Genomic DNA, 7293 nt, shown 5'->3' on the forward strand with positions numbered 1-7293 from the left:
AGAGAAGTGTGTGAATGTTGAGACAGATGTACTGCGTGTTATGCGATGATATCCTCTTTGCCTTGAACAATCTAAACCTGGGTATTAATCACTCTCTCAGCAATCAGTCAATCTCTTCTGCTGCCGTGAACTCTTTAGGTGGATTCAGTCCTAAACTATGACATGTGGTAACTGTTCGAACACTTCAGTTTTCAGGTTTACAGAAAAAACACAAAGACGTCTGTTAGTCACATCTTGATTAGTCACATCTCTGTTTAGTCTGTTTAGATTTAGAGTCCTTCTCTATACTCAAGTACAAAAATCCTTTCTTGTACTTCTGCTTTTTGTGTCGAAGTCCCAATTATCAGCAGCAACTATACAGTGGGATTTTGCGTTGATGTGTTTTATGCACCTTTCTGTGCAAACTCTCAAAAGTGGTCCAGGGCAGAACAAGCTACTTGGCAACGGACACGCAGTTTGAACAGTTGGAATCACATGGATGGCAGCCAAAACAACTGAGTGTTACCTGCTCCTGGTCCCGGCCCGGGTGAGTTTGGGAAAGGCAAGGCCCGAGGGTGGAAGGAAGCTGTTTACCGTAAGATAAAGCCGAGTCAGTGCACGTGTGTGTGTGAGTTTGTGAGTGTGCACGTGTGTGTGTGTGTGTGTGTGTGTGTGTGTGTGTGTGTGTGCGCGCGTGCGTGCGTGCGTGCGTGTGTGTGTGAGTGTGCGTCTGTGTGAACAGGCACGTACTGTACAGTATATCACTCAGGGTGGAGTTGAGAAAGTTTCTGACTGCAGCATGAACATCTGCACACAGGGAGGGGCATAACAAAGATAAAGAGAAATATGTTTCTGTGGAAATGGTTATCCATTGACTCCCACATCTCAACCGCTGAAGCTTTTAATGTGTCGACATTGTAGCCAGAGTGACTGTTTTCGGACCCTGGTGGTAATAAATAATGTATGATGAACTAATCTGTGTGTGGCTATACATTCAGGAACATTTTCATCTCGCGCCTTTTTTCCCACACATGCCATGACGGCGAATGCCGGAATAGATGGGGCAGGGGACAGTGACAGTCCAGACAACAGCCTCCCGATTCCACCCAAGTTGCGGATTGAAATACGTCATCTTGTGATTGGTTCGCTCGCACCATTAAAGCGTCTCTAAGTCACGGACCTTTACCTTTTACGTGCCCTTACGTGCAATGTTACTGCTTTCAGTCACACCACAACCTGCAGCCAGCATTTCCCCCTGAAATGTTACTAGGTGTTGAGGTGGGGGGAAATTGACTGCACAGATTTCCCTGAAGATTGACCCCTGCTCCCGTTCACACATGACCCCACGCAGGAACTCTTCCTGAACATCTCAGGGATATAAGCTGCATGCTTGAAAGGGACTCGATGCAAAGTAGATCTTTTATAATATTAGTGTGCAACAATAATGCTGGCATTATTAATATGCCCATTGAATGTGCAGAACTTTGAGTTCTCACAATTTCCAGAAGAACTGAAATAGTGTTGTAGTTACGCAACTCTCACCCTGCCTACTAGTAGGCTATGTTTGTTAGCTGGGCCCTTGTTTTCAAAAGACTGTATCACAGGGTATGGGCACATCGTTCCCAGCACCTTCAGTCATACAATAGCAATAGCCTATCCACTAGATTTTATAGATAGATTCTCTCTCTTAACAAAGCAGGCTTTCACAATAAGGTGCTTATGGCGGGGATCGAGCCCTCCTCACCTCCTCCCCCTCTCAAACCATCCCATTGTCCCTCTCTCCACCTCTGCACAACTCTCCTTTTGTCACAGCCCTGCTACCCACTGTCCTCTCTGCTGCTGCACCACGCGGGCCTCTGGTTGGCTAGACGGGCCCCCCGCTCCGTGACTCAGAGCGGCTGGAGCAGTCAGGGCCGATCAGAGGTCACAGCCCCCAGACCTTCTCACTTCAGAGTCTTTCCCCCGACCTTCACAACTCCTCAAAACAGCCAGTCAGCAGAAAGAGGTTAGAGAGAGGCGGGGGGAGAGAGACAAACAAAGAGAGAGAGAGAGAGAGAGAGAGAGAGGCCTGGTTGGATGAGGTTTGTTTGTGACGCGCCCTCTTGGCCAGCTCTTGACTGAGCGGCTGACTCCTTCACTCGGACATAATGGGGCCTCTCATCCATATAGCGTGGCTGTTGTCCTCTGTGACTGCGGCCACTTTATTGTCAGGTTTATTAATAGAGCTGTCCATCATCATTTAGGCCGTCGTGGCCGTCATCGTCCTCATCAACATCACATGATGCTGTTTTCCTCCATTGATCGCAAATGGCCGATGTTGATCCGTCAACACTTAGCCTATTGATGTCATGGACAGCGGTTTAAGGCCTCAACCTTTGTGTGACACCCAGTTAAAGGCGAAAGTTCATGAGCTTTCGAAACTGGGGATGCCTCACTGACTCCGCAGCCATGTTTTTCATGCTTGACATGTTATTAATATGCCCGTTGAATGTGAAGAACTTTGAGTTCTCACAATTTCCAGAAGAACTGAAATTGTGTTGTAGTTACGCAACGCTCATCCTGCCTACTAGTAGGCTATGTGCGTTATCTGGGCCCTTGTTTTCAAAAGACTGTATCACAGGGTATATGCTGTGACATACAGTACTGCATGTCTGCTATTAGAAGTAATTGAAGTATTTTATTAGAAGGAGAATGGGATGTAGGGATGTAGGAATAATACCTGAAAGAAGAGCTTCTATACTGTGATTCTGGGTGTAATACCGTCTTTAGGAATTATTGTTGTTAATTTCAGCCAACTGATGGTCAAAGCTGATAACAGACATTTTAAAACGTAGTGATGGACATATTTATTATAAGACTCGAATCAATGCCAAAGCGAAATAAAAAAAGAACTTGCCAGTGTGATGTGAGGAGATAGTTGGAGGGGAAAGAGTCTGCGCCTACGCCCATGCCCATGGCGCTGTGCTGAAGGAGTGCAGTATGCAACGGAGCACAAGTGAGACGTAGTGGAAGATTTGCACATCAATCATTTACACCCACATGCCACTTTATATTATGTTGTTTAACAATCTTTAATCGTTAATCTTTGTTCTCACCTGCCCCCTGATAGGTGTCTTTCCCCCATAACCACATCTACCCAAGTACCTTTCCGTGTTTGTTTTTTTCCTAGGAAAGTCAAGTCCTTTGGTGCTTTTTGAGTAAAAAAAAGGAAGATATACCCAATACTTCCCCTGAAGACTAACCTCAGTGGGCTTGTCACAACATCTTGCTCACTCATTTCCAGCCTGATCACCAGAATAAAACATTGGCCTTGTTACGTTTCTGTAATCCACGGCTGCACAGAATATCAACGTTTCTGAACCAAAAGTAGTTCCATATCACCTTTCTAGATACGGGTATATCAACGTTATAGAGTCTGCTATTGAAATAATGTGGTGGCCACTGGCCAGTAAGGGAGTTGTGGTCAGGGTGGACGGGGGTGTAAACAGTTTCACACGGAGAGCTGCGTGTTCGCATCCTGAACGTAAAGACATTGTTGTCTAAATTGTTGAGATCGTACGTACGTATCCCTGACATGTAAAATGCCAATGTTTCATCCTGCGATCGGGTTGGTTTGTGTGGACACATGGTCACACGCACAGCGCTGGCCACGGCTGCAGTAATTATAACTAAAGGGACGCACAGACCTTCTTGGCAAGGTCTCGCGTCGTGTCCATCCTGCTCGCTGAACCTGAACAGGCCTGCCGGAGCTGTGAGTCAGGTGGCTGACCGCCGCAGGGGGGGGCAGCCTCGCCTGGCAGGCAGCGCGGCTGTGCTCTGAAGGCAGCCAAGCCAACACAGACAGAGAGGGGAAGAAGGAGAGAGAAGCTGTTCGCCAGGCAAAAGTGTGGATCACTGATGGGAGAAACAGAGGTCAACATGATTGGCTGTATCCCATGCGTTTGCTCCATCATCCACTACATCATTTGCCGGTAACACTTTACAATACTGTAACACAAAAAATGGGTAGTTATTGAGGAACTAGTCAGGAACTAACCATTAGTTCATGAATAGTTAAAAGGTAGTTCCTTAATGGTAGTTACTTAGTAACTGACCATTAGTTACCATGTTAACGAACCAGTAAGTAATGATTACTTCCTTAAAAAAATATATATTTTATTTTTTATTTCGCTAGTTCATGAGTAGTTAATGGGTAGTTCCTTAATGATCCTTAATGGTAGTTCCTTATAGATCCTTAATGGTAGTTACTTAAGAACTGACCATTAGTTACCATGTTAACGAACCAGTAAGTAATGATTACTTCCTTAATTTTTTTCTGCTAGTTCATGAGTAGTTAATGGGTAGTTACTTAAGAACAGACTATTAGTTACCATAGCTGTTACTAGGGAATTAATCATTAGTTCATGATTACTTCATCATTACTTACCATATTTGTGCACCCTCAAGTAAAGCAGGGCTACATACTTAGTTGTTACTAGGAAATGCATCATTACTTCATAGGGGTGTCACAATATATCGTCCCACGAAATTTCGCGATAGTAAAACGTCACGATATGTATCGTTGAGATGAAATCTCATATCGTGATTTTTTTTTTTTTTTTTTTTTTTTTTTTTTTTCAAAAGTAGACAAAGAAACGTCTTTGTTTGTTGAAGTTCAATGTGTGGAAAGTAGTTCCGTTGAACAAGTCTCTGAAGAGACACATGAGAAGTTATACAGGAGAGAAACCATTCAATTGAGTTTCTGGCAAAACTGTTTACTTGACAGGAAAAACTGAAGATGCATAAAAAATAGACTAAGAAAAGTCTTGTTGTTTGAGTTTGAAGAAAAACTGAAGATGCATAATGAGAATTTATACTGCTGAGAAACCTTTTAGTTCAAAGTAAATCTAAGTGACGGTGTAACTCATTCTATTTCAAGATAAGCCTTATCTCCAATCTCATGTTTTTTCTAGTTGTTATTGTAATAACAATTTCCCACAACAGCATGTTTTGTATTTGTGCATTTCAAATAAAATACTACTTTTCCAGTCATATATTGTCATTATTCAAGTTTAAAAAAATATTGTTAAAATCGTATCGTATCGTATCGTTATCGTGAACCCAGTATCGTGATACGTATCGTATCGTGAACTGAGTGTATCGTGACACCCCTATTACTTCATGATTATCTTACCATTAGTTACCATCACCCTACCCTATAACAAATAGATAGCTAATTTGGTAGAGACTAATAATCTTGCGTTCTTGGGGCTAAGGGTTCAAACCTCACCTGGAACAACTCTTGTATTTATTTGTTATAGGTCGGGCGATGGTAACTAATGGTAAGATAATCATGAAGTAATGATGCATTCCCTAATAACAACTAAGTATGATGGCCTGCTTTACTTGAGGGGGCACAAACATGGTAACTAATGGTAAAGTAATCATGAAGTAATGATGAACTCCCTAGTAACAACTAAGTATGATAGCCTGCTTTACTTGAGGGTGCACAAATATGGTAACTAATGGTGAAGTAATCATTAACTAATGATTAATTCCCTAGTAACAACTATGGTAACTAATAGTCTGTTCTTAAGTAACTACCCATTAACTACTCATGAACTAGCGGAAAAAAATTAAGGAAGTAATCATTACTTACTGGTTCATTAACATGGTAACTAATGGTCTGTTCTTAAGTAACTACCATTACGGATCTTTAAGGAACTACCATTGAGTGTCAGTAAGGAACTACCCATTAACTACTCATGAACTAGCCAAAGAAAAAAAATTGTTTTAAGGAAGTAATCATTACTTACCGGTTCTTTAACATGGTAACTAATGGTCAGTTCTTAAGTAACTACCATTAAGGAACTACCTATTAACTATTCATGAACTAATCAACTAATCAACTAATGGTTCGTTCCTGACTCGTTCCTTAGTAACTACCCAATTTTTGTGTTACAGTATTGTAAAGTGTTACCCATTTACCTCCATTATCTCTCTCTCCCCCCCTCTCTCTCTCCCCCTCCCCTCTCTCTCTCTCCCCCTCTCTCTCTCTCTCCCTCCCTCTCTCTCTCTCTCTCTCTCTCCCTGCACCTCCTCCTCTCTCTGCTAGGCTGTTAGTAAAGGAGTGTGCACTCGTAATGAAAAGCAGAATGTGCTCTTAATGATCTTGCCCTATTCCGAGTTATAAGTTAAAAGCATTTTGTTAAAAGGCACGGAGCCTGTAGCGCGAGAGGACATTTAACGTAACGCGGGAGATGCGGGAGCAGTGGCATGAGAGAGCAATTTTGTCTCCAGATCTTTCCTGTGTCCTTGCGTGTGTGTGCGTGTGTGTGTGTATGTGTGTGTGTGTGTGTGTGTGTGTGTGTGCGCGCGTGTGTGTGTGTGTGTGTGTGTGTGTGTGTGTGTGTGTCTGTCTGTGTGTGTGTGTGTGTGTGTGTGTGTGTGTGTCTGCCATCTCCCCTCACAGTCTTGAAGTGGCAAATAAGATACTGCATGGATTCCTCTCCTCCCCAACATCCACACACATTTGATCCCAATGTCTTTGGCGTCTGCCAAGCCTCTGTGAGCCTTATTCCTTTGAGTGGGTCTTCTTAGTTCTGGTTTGGCCCGACTCGAGCAGGCAGCCACACAAGCTATCTGTGTTTGCTTTTGGTTCTTTATCTGCCACATGGTCCAACACATGGCTTTGGCTCGTATTAAAACGAACACGCCAAAGGATTCTTGCCATGTCAGGCCGTATGGAGCTCATAAAAAGGGGTTTTTAAAACAAAATAAATCATTCATTGCGGTTATTTCCATCTTTGGAGGTTTTTTCGCCGACTCAGGCACATTTCAAAGCCGTGCTGCTGTCACTACAGCCAACATCTCTTAAATAACAAATTAAATCCCATTTAAGCATATAAAAATGTGTGTGTGTGTGTGTGTGTGTGTGTGTGTGTGTGTGTGTGTGTGTGTGTGTGTGTGTGTGTGTGCGTGCGTGCGTGCGTGCGTGCGTGCGTGCGTGCGTGTGTGTACGTGTGTGCGTGTCTGTGTGTGTGGCCCCCGACTATCACAAGTGGTATGCTTTTGAAAACTTCTGTTCCCACTTCGTAGATGGCCTGTGAGCAGTGGTTGTTTAGATAGAGTCTGGGTTGAGTCTCATCCTCGGTGTGTCTGGTCCACTTCCTGGTATCTCCGTCCAAATAAATGCTGTGGAAACTTTGCCACGCTAGACATGCAGGACGTCATACTTCCAGCCAGACCAGGGAATCCCTTCAGGGGAGAGGATGGTGATGGGAAGGTCATGAACTTGATATGAATGACGTCACTGGTCGGAGGAAGGAGAGAGAT

The sequence above is a fragment of the Poromitra crassiceps genome (genome assembly GCF_964638095.1).
Source record: "Poromitra crassiceps genome assembly, chromosome: 13".
Taxonomy (NCBI): domain Eukaryota; kingdom Metazoa; phylum Chordata; class Actinopteri; order Beryciformes; family Melamphaidae; genus Poromitra; species Poromitra crassiceps.